At 40.0% G+C, this 21,021-nt stretch overlaps 1 pseudogene; it reads right to left on the bottom strand.

The window, feature by feature from the left end:
- Window positions 1–2,012: 2,012 nt before the first annotated feature.
- On the bottom strand, window positions 2,013–3,060 carry LOC110145204 (COP9 signalosome complex subunit 3-like; annotated as a pseudogene).
- Between the last annotated feature and the right edge of the window lie 17,961 nt (window positions 3,061–21,021).

Raw genomic sequence — 21,021 nt, 5'->3', positions numbered from 1 at the left:
ATTCCTTTTATTTCTTTTACTTCTCTGATTGCTGTGGCTATGAATTCCAAAATTATGTTGAATAATAGTGATGAATGTGGCACACTAATTTATGATCTTAGAGGGAATGGCTTAAGTTTTTCAGGATTAATAATGATGTTTGTTGTGGGTTTATCATATATGATTTTTATTATGTTGATGTAGGCTCGTTCTGTGCCATTTTTTAAAAAGAATTTTTATTATATACTGGTGCTCAATTTTGTTGAAAATTTTTCTGGATCTATTGAGATTATCATAAGGTTTTATCTTTCAGTTTGTTGATATGATGTGCCACATTGATTAATTTGTGTATATTGAAGAATCCTTGCATCCTTGGGTAAACACAATTTGATTATGGGGTATGATCTTTTTAATATGTTGTTGAATTCTGTTTGCTAGAATTTTGTTGAGGATTTTTGCATCTATGTTCATCAGTGATATTGGCCTGTAATTTTCTTTTTTGTGATGTCTTTATCTGGTTTTGGTATCAGGGTGATGGTGGCCTCATACATTAACTTTGGAAATATTCCTTCCTCTGCAATTTTTCAAAAGAGTTTCAGAAAGATAGGCATTAGTTCTCTCTAAATGTTTGATAGAATTCTCCTGTGATGCCATATGGCCCTGGGCTTTTGTGTTTTGGGAGATTTTTGATCACGGTTTCTATTTCAGTGCTTATAATTGACTTGTTCATAGTTTCTATTTCTTCCTGGTTCAGTCTTTGTACCTTGAACTTTTATAAAAATCTGTCCACTTCTTTCATGTTGTCCATTTTATCGACATACAGTTGCCCATAATAGTCTCTTTCCTTTGTATTTCTGCATTGTCTGTTGTAACCTCTCCTTTTTAATTTTTAATTTTGTTGATTTGATTCTTCTCCCTTTTTTTTCTTGATGAGTCTGGCTAATGGCTTGTTAGTTTTGTTTATCTTCTCAAAAAAAAACCAGTTTTTAATTATATTAATCTTTAATATTGTTTCCTTCACTTCTTTTTCATTTATTTCTGCTCTGATATTTTTGATTTCTTTCCTTCTGCTAACTTTGGGGTTTTTTGTTCTTCTTTTTCCAATTGCTTTATGCAAAGTTAGGTTGTCTATTCAATGTTTTTCTTATTTCTTGAGGCTTGTATTGCTATAAATTTCCTTCTCAAGAACTGCTTTTGCTGAATCCCATAGGTTTTGGGTCATAGTGTTTTCATTGTCTCTAGGAATTTTTTATTTCCTTTTTTATTTTTTCAGTGACCTGTTTGTTATTTAGAAATGTATTGCTTAATCGCCATAATCACCATGTGCTTTTGTTTCTTACAATTTTTCTTTCTGTCATTGATATCAAGTTTCATAACATTTTGGTCAGAAAGACTCTTGATATGATTTCAATTTTCTTAAATCTACCAAGGCTTTACTTATGACCCAAGATGTGGTCTATCCTGGAGAATGTTCCATGTGCACTTGAGAAGAAAGTGTATTCTGCATTTGGGTGGAATGTCCTGAAGATATCAATTAGGTCCATCTGATCTAATGTGTCATTTAAGGCTTGTGTTTCCTTATTAATTTTCTGTTTTGATGATCTGTCCTTTGGTGTAATGGGGTGTTAAAATCCCCTACTATTACAGTATTACTGTCAGTTTCTTCTTTTATGTCTGTTAGTGTTTGTCTTATGTATCAAGGTGCACCTATGTTGGATGCACAAATATTTATAACTGTTATGTCTACTTCTTGGATTGATCCATTGATTGTAATGTAGTGTCCTTCCTTATTTCTTGCAGTATTCCTTATTTAATGGTCTACTTTGTATGATATTAGAATTGCTACTCCAGCTTTCTTTTGATTTCCATTTGCATGGAATATCTTTTTCCATCCTCTCACTTTCAGTCTGTATGTGTCTCTAGGTCTGAAGTAGCCTCCTGTAGACAGCAAATATACATGTCTTGTTTGTATATCAATTTGATCAGTTTGTGTCTTTTGGTTGGACCATTTAATCCATTTACATTTAAAGTAATTATTGATATGTATGTTTATGGTCAATGTGAAGCATGGCAGGCTTGTATTTTTCAGGGCTATTGTGGAAATTGACCATCCTAGACTTCTGACTAATGCTTGTGAAAATCTCTTCACCTTCTGTCATGTACAGGACATAGTTTTCTGCCTCCTGAAGCCTAGATAACTGCAAACAAATCGTCATATCTTGTAACGACCATGTTTAAAAGGTCTTGCTGAGCCTCTGGATGTTCTTCTGTACAGCAAGAACAGGCGCTGCTCCACCAGCCTCATGTTGTTGTTTCATGTGAAGGTCTTGCTGTGCTTGGTCACCAAGCTGTGGAGTTCAGAGGGGTTGTTGACGGAGTACACTTTTGCTAACTTGTGATATGTATTAAGCTAAGAGGCTTAATTAATCTATCCATGATTTGAGACATGTATTTCAGCAGTTGCTGTAAGTATTTTCCCCAGAAGTATCAAAGAAATCAGAACACAATTATTATAAGACTCCAGCATGATGTGACTGACAGCCGTGGTGGGGGTGGTGATGGCCTGCTCATAGAAGTAAAGCACCTGCTTGAAGTTCTTCAGCCTGGTGTAGAACATGCTGCTGTAGCAATAGCAGCCCAGGAAGTGCTTCACAACATAGGCCCCACTCTCCTTGCAGATGTCCACCATGTTCACGTCCAGGTACAGCAGGGCTGGCTTAAAACATTTTGTCAGCAAACTGCTGGCAGAGGTAGGTGTGCACAGAGGTCACCTGGTTTGTGTTCATTTGTATCTTGTTGATGGCCTGCCTAAAGATACCAATTCTATGCAGGGGTTGTTTTCTTTCCACAAGTGCATCTGTTAGCTGATGGCAAAGTCTAGCAACTAGACACAACAATAGCAAAATATTGGATATATAAATGACTACAGGGTGGAACACATTCCCTGGAGAAGATGAAAACAAAATTGCCCTAACAGGTGTCTATTGCATAGCAGATGTGCTCCCTTTTACAAGTGCTGATAAAGAACTGAACCTGGGAGAAGAGCCTCTTAAAGTTTGGAATGCTGGGCATAGAAAACTTCACAAACCTTGGGTGGAGAGTTGGTTGATATTGTTGACAAACTGCTCCAGGTCTGATTCCATGTTCCTTGCTATGAAGTGGTGGGGGCAGTACATGTCCTCTCAACACACTATAAAGCTCACAATACTATACTGTTAGCTGTAGATGCTATGTTGTGCAGCAGATATCTAGAATTTATTCATGTTGAAAAAGTGAAATTTTAAGCCTGTCAAACAATAACTCCCCATTTCCCTCATCTTCCAGCCCTTGGCAGCCACCATTCTATTCTTTGCTTCTCTGAGTTTGACTACTTTAGATGCCTTATCTATGTAGAATCAGGCAGTATTTGCTTGTCTGTGACTGGTTTATTTCACTTAGCATAATATTCTTTAGGTTCAGCTATGTTGTCATAAATGGTTGGATTTTACTTTTTAAGCCTAACTAATATTCCATTGAGTCTGCACCACATATTCTTTATCCATTTATCTGTTGATGGGCATTTGAGTTGTTCCAGTACCTTGCCTATTATGAACAATGTTGTAATACACATGTGGTAATATAAGATCCTTATTTCATTTCTTTTGACTGTTTACCCACAAGTGGGAATGCTCGATCATATAATAGTTTTATTTTTAGTTCTTTGAGGAACCTCCATACTATTTTCCATAATTGTTGCACCATTCTATATTACCACCAACAATGTATAAGCATTTATTTTCTCCACATTCTTGCCAACACATATTTACACTTTGTTTTATAAAATGTAATTATAGCCACACTAACAGTTGTGAGGTGACAGATCATTGTAGATTTGACTTGCGTTTCCCCATTGATTAGAGATGTTGAACACCTTTTTGTATATTTGGTGGTCATTTGTATGTCTTTTTTGGGCCTGATAATTCTTTATTGTGGGAACTGTCCTGTGCATTGCAGTGTGTTTAACAGTATGCCTGGAGCCCACCCCCTAGACGCAGTAGCACTCATACCCCCTTAACAGTTATGACAACCAAAAATGCCTCTAGATATTGCTAAGTGTCTCCTGGGAAAATATGTCTCCAGCTAAGGAACCACTGACATTGACGGCCAGCTCCTCATCTGTGAGGACCGTATTCTTTTGCTTAATCACTATCATTGCATTAGCAGCAGCAACAATGTCCCCACTGCTTTTATCATTAGCATCACCATCATTACCATCAGCAATAGCATTTTCATTAGTCATCGTCATTAACCACTAACATTTATTCATGATGATTTAGGATCTCGTTAATGAACTTTACTGACCCCCAAGTGCCTGGGGTTTTCCAGGAAATGTTTATGGAATAACCTATATCTCACAACTCTGGGGTAAATATTAATAACTATTTTATTCCCATTTTGAAGATGAAAAAACTTATGGTCAAGGATTTTAATTTTTCTCAGTGAGGCAGAACATAACTCTGCATCTGTCTGATGTAAGCTTTTATTACATTAGAGCTTTTATTCACTACCTTAGTCTGCCATGAAATTCTCTTTTGTCTCATTATTTGCATCTCCTCTAGCTCCTAGCAAAGGTCAAACACAAGTTTAGCTTTCAAACAAATCTTTGCAAACGACAAAAATCAAACCACTCAGCTTAATTCAAATTAATTTGCGCCTTGTCTGTTGAGGCAATGAAAAATTGCTTTGCAATACAGGACTAAACCTAGAATTCTGGCTCCAACATTGACCTACTGTGTGAATTTATATAAGCCACTTGATCTTTCTAAGCCCCTGATACTTCATCTGTAAATGAATTAACATGTGTAATGTGTGAAGAGATAAAGCCATACCTGGATACAGTTAGCACCCTATAAAAGCAGAATGTTTCTATTCTAGTGATAGATACTTTGGAGGCCAAATTCATTATTTTGCTTCTCCTATCTCATCAGTTGAGGATAGATTTAAATCTTTTTGTTTCCTGTGTAAGAGTGACTGGGAAGCTGCTGTGTGTATGCTTAGGAGACACGAGAACCAAAAGTGTCAGGTCAGACAAGAAGACAACTGGCTTCTCTCAACTTCTTTTCTGAGAAATAGCAGCCTGTCTTGGATAGAGTCCTCCCTGGGCATCAGAGACTCTGAAGTGGGGACTGGAGAACTGTGTACACTGTCAGGGCTCCAGTTTCATCATCTGCATGTTAGTTTAGATAATCTCAAGTCTCTTAGATCAGCATGTGATCCAACAGTTTGTGTGACCTATTATTATTTATATCAAGATACTGCTATCATCTGTTTCATCTTTGAGTAAGCTCCTTCATAGAAGCTGGTGATATACATAGATAAATTTTCTCTTTCTCTCTCTTTTCCTCTGAGACAAATTCTTCAAACCAGCTGTGATCTCCATGTATACCTGTGCCAGGCCTGCTTTTCTTAGGTGGTAAGCAGGACATGCAATTAGAGTTCATAAAGAGCTAATGAAACCTCATGGGCACATCTGAAGCATTGATAAAATGGACAACATGTCCATTTAAATATATGCCTGCTTCACCTGTTAACCTGAACATTGCTCCTACTGAGTAGAAGGGTGGGATTGCTGGTCAATATCTCTTTCTAAGAAGCATTTGACTTTAATTAGTTGTCCTCACAGAGCCCTGGATTAGAGCTGAAGGACAAATGATAAGGCATTAATGAAAGTGTGGAGGTAAGCCAGTAAAAGATAATCAGCCTGCAGGGAGCAGAATGGCTTGGGAAATAAACAGAGAAAATGTCAGTGTCTTCAGATCAGCCCAGTTCAAGTCAGTCGTCATTCAGTCATGTTGGACTCTTTGCGACTCCATGAACTGCAGCATGCCAAGCCTCCCTGTCCATCACCAACTCTCGGAGTCCACCCAAACCCATGTCCCTTGAGTCGGTGATGCCATCCAACCATCTCATCCTCTGTTGTCCCCTTCTCCTCCTGCCGTCAATCTTTCCCAGTTTCAAGGTCTTTTCAAATGAGTCAGCTCTTCACATCAGGTGGCCAAAGTATTGGAGTTTCAGCTTCAGCATCAGTCCTTCTAATGAACATTCCAGGACTGATTTCCTTTAGGATGGACTGGTTGGATCTCCTTGCAGTCCAAGGGACTCTCAAGAGACTTCTCCAACACCACAGTTCAAAAGCATCAATTCTTCTCATTCAGCTTTCTTTATAGTCCAACTTTCACATCCATACATGACCACTGGAAAAACCATAGCCTTGACTAGATGGACCTTTGTTGACAAAGTAATGTCTCTGCTTTTCAATATGCTGTCTAGGTTGGTCATAAATTTCCTTCCAAGGAGTAAGCATCTTTTAATTTCATGGCTGCAATCACCATTTGCAGTGATTTTGGAGCTCAGAAAAACAAGTCAGCCACTATTTCCACTGTTTCCCCATCAGCCACCATTTCCACTGTTTCCCCATCTATCTGCAATGAAGTGATGGGACTGGATGCCATGATCTTAGTTTTCTGAATGCTGAGCTGTAAGCCAGCTTTTTCACTCTCTTTCACTTTCATCAAGAGGGTCCTTTGTTCTTTACTTTCTGCCATAAAATGGTGTCATCTGCATATCTGAGGTTGTTAATATTTCTCCTGGCAATCTTGATTCCAGCTTGTGCTTCCTCCAGCCCAGCGTTTCTCATGATGTACTCTGCATAGAAGTTAAATAAGTAAGGTGATAATATATAGCCTTGACGTACTCCTTTTCTTATTTGGAATCCATCTGTTGTTCCATGTCCAGTTCTAACTGTTGTTCCCTGACCTGCATACAGATTTCTCAAGGGGCAGGTCAGGTGGTCTGGTATTCCCATCTCTTTCAGAATTTTCCAGTTTATTGTGATCCACACAGTGAAAGGCCTTAGAATAGTCAACAAAGCAGAAATAGATGTTTTTCTGGAAATCTCTTGCTTTTTTGATGATCCATCAGATGTTGGGAATTTGATCTCTGGTTCCTCTGCCTTTTCTAAAACCAACTTGGACATCTGGAAGTTCATCGTTCATGTGTTACTGAAGCCTGGCTTGCAGAATGTTAAGTATTGCTTTACTAGTGTGTGAGATGAGTACAACTGTGTGGTAGTTTGAATATTTTTGGCATTGCCTTTCTTTGGGTTTGGAATGAAAATTGACCTTTTCCAGTCCTGTGGCCACTGCTGAGTTTTCCAAATTTGCTGGCACATTGAGTGCAGCACTTTCACAGCATCATTTTTTCAGGATTTGAAATAGCTCAACTGGAAGTCCATCTCCTCCAGTAGCTTTGTTCATAGTGATGCTTCCTAAGGCCCACTTAACTTCACATTCCTGGATGTCTGGCTCTAGGTGAGTGATCAGATCATTATGATTATCTGGGTCGTGAAGATCTTATTTGTGAACAGTTCTTCTGTGTATTCTTGCTACCTCTTCTTAGTATCTTCTGCTTCTGTTAGGTCCCTACCATTTCTGTCCTTTGTTGAGCCTATCTTTGCATGAAATATTCCCTTGGTATCTCTAATTTTCTTGAAGAGATCACTAGTCTTTCCCATTCTGTTGTTTCCCTCTATTTCTTTGCACTGACCCCTGAGAAAGGCTTTCTTATCTCTCCTGGCTATTCTTTGGAACTCTGCATTCAAATGGGAATATCTTTCCTTTTCTCCTTTGCTTTCACTTCCCTTCTTTTCACAGCTATTTGTAAGGCCTCCTCAGACAACCATTTTGCTTTTTTGCATTTCTTTTTCTTGAGGATGGTCTTGATCCCTGTCTCCTATACAATGTCATTAACCTCCGTCCATAGCTCATCATGCACTCTGTCTATCAGATCTAGTCCCTTAAATCTATTTCTCACTTTCACTGTATAGTCATAAGGGGTTTGGTTTAGGTCATACCTGAATGGTCTAGTGATTTTCCCTACTTTCTTCAATTTCAGTCTGAATTTGGCAATAAGGAGTTCATGATCCAAGCCACAGTCAGCTCCCAGTCTTGTTTTTGCTGACTGTATAGAGCTTCTCCATCTTTGGCTGCAAAGAATATAATCAGTCTGATTTTGGTGTTGACCATCTGGTGATGTTCATGTGTAGTCTTCTCTTGTGTTGTTGGAAGAGTATGTTTGCTATGACCAGTGCATTCTCTTGGCAGAACTCTATTATCCTTTGCCCTGCTTCATTCTGTAGTCTAAGGCCAAATTTGCCTGTTACTCCAGGTGTTTCTTGACTTCCTACTTTGCATCCCAGTCCCCTATAATGAAAAGGACATCTTTTTTGGGTGTTAGTTCTAGAACGTATTGTTCTAGAACAATAGTTCTATCTTCATAGAACTGTTCAACATCAGCTTCTTCAGCATTACTGGTTGGGGGCATAGGCTTGGATTACCATGATATTGAATGGTTTGCCTTGGAAAAGAACAGAGATCATTCTGTCATTTTTGAGATTGCATCCAAGTACTGCATTTCGGACTCTTTCATTGACCATGATGGCTACACCATTTCTTCTAAGGGATTGCTGCCCACAGTAGTAGATATAATGCCCTAGGTGGCAGCAAAGGGAAGATTATCTGTCTATCCATCTATCTGTCACTATTATCTATCTGTCTGTCAGCACTGTCCTTTTAAATAATGCTGGAAGGAGCTTAAACGATCTTCATTTAAAAGGCACTGTGAGAACAAGATTAAGATGGCAGAGTAGAAGGACATGTGCTCATCTTTTGCCAGAGCACCAAAATTGCAACCAGCTGTTGAACAATCATTGACAAGAAGACTTTGGAATCCACCAAAAAGGATACTCCACATACAAGGAGAAAGAAGAAGCCACAACAAAATGTTGGAGGAGAACAATTATGAACAAATTCAATACTTGCCAGGTGGGCAACTCACAAACTGGGGAACAATAATACCAAAGAAGTTCTTGCACTGTTGTGAAGGTTCAAGGCCCCACATAAGGCTCCTCAGTCTGGAGATCTGGCCAAGGGACTGGGAATTCCCAGGAAATCTGACTTTGAAGGCCAGTGAAATTTGATTTCAGAGCTACCATAGGACTGGGAGAAACAGAGACTCTTGGAGGGCAAAAAAAAGGTCTTATGTACCAAAATCCAGGAGAAAGGAGCAATGAGCCCACAGGAGACTGAGCCAGACCTACCCGTGTGTGTTTGAGGGTCTCCTGAAGATGTGTGGGTGGTCAGTAGCCTGATACAGGGATGGGGGCATTGACAGCAGCAGCCCTGAGAGACGCATCTCTACATAAGTTCTCTTCGAGGTTACCAATAGTCCTACTATAGAAGTCTATAGACTCTAGGACTGAGTTGCCTCAGAACAAACAACAGGGAGGGAGCACAGTCCCACCCAGTACAGTTCAGTTCAGTTCAGTCACTCAGTTGTGTCCGACTCTTTGCAACCTCATGAACCACAGCATGCCAGGCCTCCCTGTCCATCACCAACTCCCAGAGATTACAAAAACTCATGTCCATTGAGTCAGTGATGCCATGCAACCATCTCATCCTCTGTCGTCCCCTTCTCCTCCTGCCCCCAATCCCTCCCAGCATCAAGGTCTTTTCCAATGAGTCAACTCTTCGCATGAGGTGGCCAAAGTACTGGAGTTTCAGCTTCAGCATCAGTCCTTCCAATGAACACCCAGGACTGATATCCTTTAGGATGGACTGGTTGGATCTCCTTGCAGTCCAAGGGACTCTCAAGAGTCTTCTCCAACACCACAGTTCAAAAGCATCAATTCTTTGGTGTTCAGCTTTCTTTATAGTCCAACTCTCAAATCCACACATGACCACCAGAAAAACTATAGCCTTGACTAGACGGACCTTTGTTGGCAAAGTAATGTCTCTGCTTTTTAATATGCTATCTAGCTTGGTCATAACTTTCCTTCCAAGGAGTAAGCATCTTTTAATTTCGTGGCTGCAATTACCATCTGCAGTTATTTTGGAGTCCAGAAAAACAAAGTCAGCCACTGTTTCCCCATCTATTTCCCATGAAGTGGTGGGACCAGATGCCATGATCTTAGTTTTCTGAATGTTGAGCTGTAAGCCAACTTTTTCACTCTCCTCTTTCACTTCATCAAGAGGCTTTTTAGTTCCTCTTCACTTTCTGCCTTAAGGGTGGCATCATCTGCACATCTGAGGTTATTGATATTTCTCCTGGCAATCTTGATTCCAGCTGTGCTTCTTCCAGCCCAGTGTTTCTCATGATGTACTCTACAATATAAGTTAAAAAAGCAGGGTGACAATATACAGCCTTGACATACTCCCTTTCCTATTTGGAACCAGTCTGTTCCATGTCCAGTTCTAACTGTTGCTTCCTGACCTGCATACAGGTTTCTCGAGAGGCAGGTCAGCTGGTCTGGTATACCCATCTCTTTCAGAATTTTCCAGTTTATTGTGATCCACACAGTCGAAGGTTTTGGCATAGTCAATAAAGCAGAAACAGATGTTTTTCTGGAACTCTCGCTTTTTCGATAATCCAGCAGATATTGACAATTTGATCTCTGGTTCCTCTGCCTTTTCTAAAACCACCTTGAACATATGTAAGTTCTTGGTTCACGTATTGCTGAAGCCTGGCTTGGAGAATTTTTAGCATTACTTTACTAGCATATGAGATGAGTGCAATTGTGCAGTAGTTTGAGCATTCTTTCAGATTGCCTTTCTTAGGGATTGGAATGAAAACTGACCTTTTCCAGTCCTGTGGCCATTGCTGAGTTTTCCAAATTTTCTGACCTATTGAGTGCAGCACTTTCACAGATGATGATCTTTGAGGATTTGAAATAGCTTAACTGGAATTCTATCACATCCACTAGCTTTGTTCATAGTGATGCTTTTTAAGGCCCACTTGACTTCACATTCCAGGATGTCTGGCTCTAGGTGAGTGATCACACCATTGTGATTATCTGGGTCATGAAGATCTTTTTTTGTACAATTCTTCTGTGTATTCTTGCCAGCTCTTCTTAATATCTTCTGCTTCTGTTAGGTCCATACCATTTCTGTCCTTTATTGAGCCCATTTTTGCATGAAATGTTCCCAAAGGGGAGCTGCGGAATCTCAGAAAGCCAGTCACATCAGGGACTTAAAGTGCGGAAAACAGAGAAAGCTGCACTTCTCAACCCGTAAACAGCTCATGGACCGTGGCCCCAACAAGATGGTGGACTTGTGGAACCGATAGAAGCCCTGCAGTGCAGAGGGCAGGCCCAGGGAGCCAAAAGAGGGACAGCATATGAGAGAGTCAATTCCTAGGCAGGTTGATAAAATGTCTAAGGGTCCCCATGGAGAGAGGGGTTTGGGATTCTCAAGGAGGAAGAAAGGAGAAACTTTTTCCCCCCTCTACACTCCTTAGGATTATATAACAATAATGCATCCTGCTTGAGGACAGTCTCTGAAGAACCTTCTGGCTTATTCTGTTATCTCAAGTTGCAAATTATGGGAGTAGGTCTGGTGAGGTCTTTACAACCTCCAGATTTCTTTTGATTAACTGTAATAACTAATTTGAAAGTATATAACTCCATTGCTAACACTATCAAGTGGGTACTCTTTCTACCCCCTTCTGATGTCTATGTCAGTAGCTTTCTCTATCTCCTTTATACTTCAATAAAATTACACAAAAGCTCTGAGTGATCCAGCCTCGTCTCTGGCCCCAGATTGAATTCTTCTCCTCCAGAGGCCAAGAACCCCAGCGTCTTTGCGTGATTCAGCAACAACTTTTCACATACAAGCCTCTCCAGTGCACACAACCGTTGCAGTGCAGAGGGCAGGCCTGGGTAGCTGAGAGTCACGCAGCATACAAACCTCTCCAGAGCACACAACCCACGCTGTACAGAAGGTGGCATTGGGGTGCTGAGAGATGCATGGCATACAAACCTCTGCAGCGCACACAAGCCTTGGGATGCAGAGGGTAGGCCCAGGGAGCCAGAAGAAGAACACACAAGCTCTGAGACATAGAGGACAGGTCGGTGAGCCGAGACAAGTGCACACAACCCCTGTGAGGCAGAGCGCTGCTCAGGGAGCTGAGATAAGTGCACACAGCCCTGCAACGCAGAGGGAGGGCCTGGGGAGCCGAGACCAGTGCACATAAGCCCTACAATGTAGTGGGTGGGCCAATGAGCTGAAACAAGAGAACATAAGCCCTGCAACATAGAGGGTGGACTTGGTGAGCCGAGACAAGTGCACACAAGCCCCACAATATACAGGGAGAGCTCAGGGTGCCGGGGGAAGCTCACACAAATCTTGGTAATGCAGAGAGCATGGTCAGGGAGATGAAGGATCCACACAAGCCCCTACCTAGCAAGATTCGGCCTTTAGTGCAGGGTAGGACTGGGGAACAGAAGCACTGGCAAAGATTCCAGGGACAAGTAAGGGGCTGGCAGCAGTGAATATATTCTGAGAGGGCCATTTTTTTTCCTTTTTCTTTTTTCATTTATTTTTATTAGATGGAGGCTAATTACTTTACAATATTGTAGTGGTTTTTGCCATACATTGACACGAATCAGCCATGGATGTACATGTGTTCCCCATCCTGATCCCCCCTCCCACTTCCTCCCCGTCCCATCCCTCTGGGTCTTCCCAGTGCACTAGCCCCGAGCACTTGTCTCATGCATCCAACCTGGGCTGGTAATTTGTTTCACACTTGATAATATATTGTTTCGATGCTATTCTCTCAGATCATCCCACCCTCGCCTTCTGCCACAGTCTGTTCTATACATCTGTGTCTCTTTTTCTGTCCTGCATATAAGGTTATCATTACCATCTTTTAAAATTCCATATATATGGATTAGTATACTGTACTGGTGTTAATCTTTCTGGCTTACTTCACTCTGTATAATGGGCTCCAGTTTCATCCATCTCATTAGAACTGATTCAAATATATTCTTTTTAATGGCTGAGTAATATTCCATTGTGTATATGTACCATAGCTTCCTTATCCATTCATCTGCTGATGGGCATCTAGGTTGCTTCCATGTCCTGGCTATTATAAACAGTGCTGCGATTTGAAGTGGCTGCAGAAATAGACATACCTAAAACTGCCAAAGCCAGAAGGACTGCCCAAAGACATACTGAACCCATAGACACCCCAAAATCTACTGGACACTGCACTGCCCTTCAGAGAGACAAGATCCAGCTCCATCAACCAGAACACAGGCACAAGCTCCCCCAACCAGGAAAACATCACAGGACACTAATCCAACCCCATCCACGGGGGCAGACCCCACAACCAAGAAGAACTATGACTTTGAGAATTTTTTGTTCATATAAATCACACTGTTTATTCCTCACACATATTTCTACCTTTACATTAGTGTCTTGTGGTCCTGCAAATTTTCGTTTTAGTTTTTCTTATTTAAAAATTTTTCATTGTAAGATTTTTTTCTTTTTTTATCCCCCTCCTCCTTTTTTGGTGATTTTTCTGATTTTGTTTTTGATACATTGGACTGCTTTCCTTATACTTCTTCATCTGCTGTAGCTCTTCCTGAATATATATAAATAATTTTCACATACATTTATTTACCCTTTCTTTTCTGTTTTTTTCTTTTCATTTTCCTTTTATAACCCTCTTTTCCAAATCTTCCTTTTCTCTCCCTTTTTTCTTCTCCCTTTTTTCCTTCACTCTTTCTTTTTTCACCAAGTAAGTTAAATTGTTGAACTCTCTTTGCTATATTCCTCAGTTGGAACTCTGCTCAGGCTTAATTTTCCAGATTGAGCATTAGTTAGCTCTGCTTTTAATTGGCTGATATCACTTTTGGTTTCCCTTGTTCACCAAGTCAATCTCCTGTACTCTTTTCTTTAGAATACTTTGGTTATAACTGTGTGTGTGGAAGTGTGTGTATATGTCCCATTATTTCTGTAATTACCTGCTTGATCTGCTTGATCTCCTCCTGCTAGAACACAGGTACAAGTCACCCAAACAAGAAGTTAACACAAACCACTCACCTAACCTTGCTCTACAAAGGGCAAAACGCCAAAAGGAAGAAGGAATAAAACCCTAAAGGCTGAGAAAATGAGATCTTAAGTGGAGCAAGTTAGGAAAAACAAATGAAAAGACAGAGAAATACAACACAAATGAAAAGACAAGGTAAAAACTCACAACACCAAATAAACAAAGGAAATAAGCAATATATTGAAGGAGAATTCAGAATAATGATAGTAAAGATGCTCCAAAGACATGAAAATAGAATGGAGAAAATGCAAGCAACAATTATCAGAGTTACAAGTCACCAAGGACATAGAAGAAATAAAGAACAAGCAAACATAGAGGAATAACAAAATTACTGAATTTGAAAATACTGTAAAAGGAACCAATATCAAAATAACTGAGCAGAAGAACAAATAAGTGAGTTGGAAGGTAGAACGGTGGAAAAACTGCTGAAGAGCAGAATAAAGGGAAAGAATGAAAAGAATTGAGGATAGCCTCAGAGACCTTTGGGACAATATTAAACACACAAATATTTAGGTTATAGGGTCCCAGAGGAAGAAGAAAAAAAATGTATTGAGAAAATTTTTGAAGAAATTATAGGGGGGAGGAGCCAAGATGGCGGAGGAATAGGACGGAGAGACCACTTTCTCTCCTACAAATTCATCGAAAGAACATTTGAACGCTGAGCAAATCTCACAAAACAACTTCAGATCGCTAGCAGAGGACATCAGGCGCCCAGAAAAGCAGCCCATTGTCTTCAAAGGGAGGTAGGACAAAATTTAAAAGATAAAAAGGGAGACAAAAGAGCTACGGACGGTCACCCATCCCGGGAAGGGAGTCTTAATAGAGGAAGTTTCCAATCACCAGGAAACCCTCGCACTGGCGGGACTGGGGGAAGTTTTCGGCAATCTAACTGGGAGGAAATATTAAACAAGGCCCACAGATTACGTGCCTAAAAGCAACTCCCAGCAGAAAAGTACCCCAGACGCCCGCACCCACCAGCAACAAGCAGGGGCGAAACGGAGAGGAGCGGGCGGCATTGCTTAGGGTAAGGACCGGCCTGAAGACCCTGAGAGCAATCGGAGGGAGCTTCTTTAAACGGTGGGACAAAATTAACCGGCCGGAACACACTGCCTGCGGTTCGCGAAACAAAGGGACTGAGAAAGTCCAGAAAAGAGCCGGCCCGTCCCCGCTGGAGGTAGGAGGCAGGGGGGCGGGAAAAGGGCAAACTCAGCCCCTGAGAAGTCACCCCCTCCCACACTGCAAACAGGCCCCCGGTTCCTATCTAAAGACTTCCTGAGACCCGACTGGCGGCGCGCGCTGGGGCCGCGGAGGGGAAAAGCGCGCCGTACCGGGGAGATTGCGCCCAAGCCTCTGGCTGCCTGGGCCGCTCGACGCGGAGGGAAAAGGCGCGCCACATCCGTGGAGAGTGTGCCCAAGCCTCTGGCTGCCTGGGCCGCTCAGGCCAGGAAAGGCACAAAACGCAGGCGCAACCGAATCCGCGCTTTTGTGGAGTACCGAAAACCGGAACCGCACTCAACGCAGGGCCCGCTCCATATAGAGCAGCCGGGAGCCTGAGCAGTGTAGACGGGGAAACACTGACACCCGTGAGCGGGGCAAACCCAGTGTGGCCGGCGAGTGCTAGCCACACGGAGTGGTATCTGTCTGCAGCGCCCCGCCCTCCCCATAGCAGGACTGAACTGAACTAGCGAACCTAAATAAGAGATCACCTCCGCCCGCCTGTGTCAGGGCGGAAATTAGACACCGAAGAGAAGCCAAAACAAACAAAGGGAACCGCTTCAGAAAGGACCGGTGCAACAGACTAAAATCCCTGAAGGTAACACCGACTACACCGGAAGGGGCCTATAGATATCTAGAAGTGTAAGCTGGAAAGAGGAGCTATCTGAAATTGAACTGAACCTACACTGACCGCAACAACTCCAGAGGAATTCCTAGATATATATGTTTTTTTTTTTTTTTTTAATTTACAAGAAAAAAAAAATTTTTTTTTTCTTTTTTTTTTTTTTTTTTTAGTTTTTATTTTTTCTCTTTTATTATCTTTTAAAATTCCCTATTACTCCCCTATTACTCCTTAACTTTCATTTTCATATAGTTATACGATTTTTTTAATTAGGAAAAAAAAATTTTTTTTTCCTTTTTCTTTATTTTTTATTTTTTTTTATTTTTTTTCTCTTTTATTTTCTTTTAAAATTTCCCTATTACTCCCCCATTACTCCTCAACTTACACGTTCATATATTTTTACGATTTTTTTTAATCAGGAAAAAAAAAATTTTTTTTTTCTTTCCTTTTTTATATTTTTTATTTTTTCTCTTTTATTTTCTTTTAAAATTCCCTATTACTCCCCCATTACTCCTCAACTTTCATTTTCATATATTTATACGATTTTTTTAATTAGGAAAAAAATTTTTTTTTCTTTTTCTTCTTTTTCTCTTCTATTTCCTTTTAAAGTCCTCTAATACTCCTCTATTATTCCTTCATTTTCATTTTCATTTCACTATAACCTTGCCAAAAAAAAAAGAGAGAGAAACCCTATTTTTAAACCAAACTTCATATACATTTCTAATTTTTTTGTGTGTTTTTGTTTTTAAATATTGTATTTCAAAGAGTCTAACCTCTACACTAGATTTTTAATCTTTGTTTTTCAGTATGTGATATAAATTTTGGACATTTAAGAATCCAATATTCAGTTCCCATTTCTATTTAGGAGTGTGGTGATTACTCTCCCTCTTTTGACTCTCTGATTTCTACCTCAGAACACCTCTATTTCCTCCTTTCCCCTTCTCTTCCCAGTCCAATTCTGTGAATCTTTGTGGGTGTCTGGGCTACAGAGAACACTTTGGGAACAGATAACTGTGTAGATCTGTCTCTCTCCTCTTGAGTCCCCTTTTTCTCCTCCTGCTTACCTCTATCTCCTTCCTCCCTCTCCTATTCTTCATGTAACTATGTGAATCTCTCTGGTTGTCTCTCACAGTGGGGAATCTTTTCACCATTAACCTAGAAGTTTTATTATCAGTGCTGTATAGTTGGAGAAGTCTTGAGACAATTGGAAGAATAAAACTGAAATCCAGAGGCAGGAGACTTAAGCCCAAAACCTGAGAAAACCAGAAAACTCCTGACTACACGGAACATTAAGGAATAAGAGACCATCCAAAAGCCTCCATACCTACACTAAAACCAACCACCACCCAAGAGCCAATAAGCTCTAGTACAAGACATACCACACAAATTCTTTAGCAACGCAGGAACATAGACCTGAGTGTCAACATACAGGCTGTCCAAAGTCACACCTAACACAAAGACCCATCGCAAAACTCATTACTGGACACTCCACTGCACTCCAGAGAGAAGAAATCCAATTCCACGCACCAGAACGCTGACACAAGCTTCCCTAACCAGGAAAACTTGACAAACCAATCATCCAACCCCACCCACTGGGTGAAACCTCCACAATAAAAAGGAACTACAGACCACAAGAATATAGAAAGCCCACTCCAGACACAGCAATCTAAACCAGATGAAAAGGCAGAGAAATATCCAACAGCTAAAGGAACATGAAAAAAGCCCACCAAGTCAAACAAAAGAGGAGGAAATAGGGAATCTACCTGAAAAAGAATTTAGAATAATTATAATAAAAATGATCCAAAATCTTGAAAACAAAATGGAGTTACAAATAAATAGCCTGGAGACAAAGATTGAGAAGATGCAAGAAAGGTTTAACAAGGACCTAGAAGAAATAAAAAAAAGTCAATTACAAATTAATAATGAAAATGAGATCAAAAACACTCTGGAGGGAACCATGAGTAGAATAACAGAGACAGAAGATAGGATAAGTGAGTTAGAAGATAAAATGGTGGAAAGAAATGAAGCACAGAGGAAAAAAGAAAAAAGAATCAAAAGAAATGAGGACAACCTCAGGGACCTCTGGGACAATGTGAAACGCCCCAACATTCGAATCATAGGAGTCCCAGAAGAAGAAGACAAAAAGAAAGGCCATGAGAAGATACTCGAGGAGATAATAGCTGAAAACTTCCCGAAAATGGGGAAGGAAGTAGCCACCCAAGTCCAAGAAACCCAGAGAGTCCCAAACAGGATAAACCCAAGGCGAAACACCCCAAGACACATATTAATCAAATTAACAAAGATCAAGCACAAAGAACAAATATTAAAAGCAGCAAGGGAGAAACAACAAATAACACATAAAGGGATTGCCATAAGGATAACAGCTGATCTATCAATAGAAACCCTTCAGGCCAGAAGAGAATGGCAGGACATACTTAAAGTAATGAAAGAGAATAACCTACAACCTAGATTACTCTACCCAGCAAGGATCTCATTCAGATATGAAGGAGAACTCAAAAGCTTTACAGACAAGCAAAAGCTGAGAGAATTCAGCACCACCAAACGAGCTCTTCAACAAATACTAAAGGATCTTCTCTAGACAGGAAACGCAAAGGTGGTATAAAAGTGAACCCCAAACAACAAAATAAATGGCAACGGGACCATACCTATCAATAATTACCTTAAATGTAAATGGGTTGAACGCCCCAACCAAAAGACAAAGGCTGGCTGAATGGATACAAAAGCAAGACCCCTATATATGCTGTCTACAAGAGACCCACCTCAAAGCAAGGGACACATACAGACTAAAAGTGAAGGGCTGGAAAAAAATATTCCATGCAAACGGAGACCAAAAGAAAGCAGGAGTCGCAATACTCATATCAGATAAAATAGACTTTCAAATAAAGGCTGTGAAAAGAGACAAAGATGGACACTACATAATGATCAAAGGATCAATCCAAGAAGAAGATATAACAATTATAAATATATATGCACCCAACATAGGAGCACCACAATATGTAAGGCAAACGCTAACAAGTATGAAAGAGGAAATTAATAGTAACACAATAATAGTGGGAGACTTTAATACCCCACTCACAACTATGGATAGATCAACTAAACAGAAAATGAACAAGGAAACACAAACTTTAAAGGACACAATGGACCAGCTAGACCTTATTGACATCTATAGGACATTTCACCCCAAAACAATCAACTTCACCTTTTTCTCAAGTGCACACGGAACCTTCTCCAGAATAGATCACATCCTGGGCCATAAATCTAGTCTTGGTAAATTCAAAAAAATTGAAATCATTCCAGTCATCTTTTCTGACCACAGTGCAGTAAGATTAGATCTCAATTACAGGAAAAAAATTATTAAAAATTCAAACATATGGAGGATAAACAACACGCTTCTGAATAACCAACAAATCATAGAAGAAATCAAAAAAGAAATCAAAACATGCATAGAAATGAATGAAAATGAAAACACAACAACCCAAAACCTATGGGACACTGTAAAAGCAGTGCTAAGGGGAAGATTCATAGCATTACAGGCCTACCTCAAGAAACAAGATAAAAGTCAAATAAATAACCTAACTCTACACCTAAAGCAACTAGAGAAGGAAGAAAGGAAGAACCCCAGGGTTAGTAGAAGGAAAGATATCTTAAAAATTAGGGCAGAAATAAATGCAAAAGAAACAAAAGAGACCATAGCAAAAATCAACAAAGCTAAAAGCTGGTTTTTTGAAAAAATAAGCAAAATTGACAAACCATTAGCAAGACTCATTAAGAAACAAAGGGAGAAGAACCAAATTAACAAAATTAGAAACGAAAATGGAGAGATCACAACAGACAACACTGAAATACAAAGGATCATAAGAGACTACTACCAGCAGCTCTATGCCAATAAAATGGACAACTTGGAAGAAATGGACAAGTTGTTAGAGAAGTATAACTTTCCAAAACTGAACCAGGAAGAAATAGAAGATCTTAACAAACCCATCACAAGCAAGGAAATCGAAACTGTAATCAGAAATGTTCCAGCAAACAAAAGCCCAGGACCAGATGGCTGCACAGCTGAATTCTACCAAAAATTCAGGCAAGAGCTAACACCTATCTTACTCAAACTCTTCCAGAAAATTGCAGAAGAATGTAAACTTCCAAACTCATTCTATGAGGCCACCATCACCCTAATTCCAAAACCAGACAAAGATGCCACCAAAAAAGAGAACTACAGGCCAATATCACTGATGAACATAGATGCAAAAATCCTTAACAAAATTCTAGCAAACAGAATCCAACAACATATTAAAAAAATCATACACCATGACCAAGTGGGCTTTATTCCAGGAATGCAAGGATTCTTTAATATCCGCAAATCAGTCAATGTAATACACCACATTAACAAATTGAAAGATAAAAACCATATGATTATCTCAATAGATGCAGAAAAAGCCTTGGACAAAATTCAACATCCATTTATGATAAAAACTCTCCAGAAAGCAGGAATAGAAGGAACATACCTCAACATAATAAAAGCTATATACGACAAACCCACAGCAAGCATCACCCTCAGTGGTGAAAAATTGAAAGCATTTCCCCTGAAATCAGGAACAAGACAAGGGTGCCCACTCTCACCACTACTATTCAACATAGTTTTGGAAGTGTTGGCCACAGCAATCAGGGCAGAAGAAGAAGTAAAAGGAATCCAGATAGGAAAAGAAGTGAAACTCTCGCTGTATGCAGATGACATGATCCTCTACATAGAAAACCCCAAAGACTCCACCAGAAAATTACTAGAGCTAATCAATGAATACAGTAAAGTTGTAGGATATAAAATTAACACACAGAAATCTCTTGCATTCCTATACACTAACAATGAGAAAACAGAAAGAGAAATTCAGGAATCGATACCATTCACCATTGCAACAAAAAGAATAAAATACTTAGGAGTATATCTACCTAAAGAAACAAAAGACCTATACATAGAAAATTATAAAACACTGATGAAAGAAATCAAAGAGGACACAAACAGATGGAGAAATATACCGTGTTCATGGATTGGAAGAATCAATATTGTCAAAATGGCTATTCTACCCAAAGTAATCTATAGATTCAATGCAATCCCTATCAAACTACCAACGGTATTTTTCACAGAACTAGAACAAATAATTTCACAGTTTGTATGGAAATACAAAAAACCTCGAATAGCCAAAGTAACCTTGAGAAAGAAGAATGGAACTGGAGGAATCAACCTGCCTGACTTCGGACTATACTAC

The sequence above is a fragment of the Odocoileus virginianus genome, unplaced genomic scaffold (assembly GCF_023699985.2).
Source record: "Odocoileus virginianus isolate 20LAN1187 ecotype Illinois unplaced genomic scaffold, Ovbor_1.2 Unplaced_Scaffold_15, whole genome shotgun sequence".
In the NCBI taxonomy this organism is placed as follows: Eukaryota; Metazoa; Chordata; class Mammalia; order Artiodactyla; family Cervidae; genus Odocoileus; species Odocoileus virginianus.
Note: the sequence above shows the minus strand (reverse complement) of the source record. Positions and strands in the feature narration are given on the sequence as shown.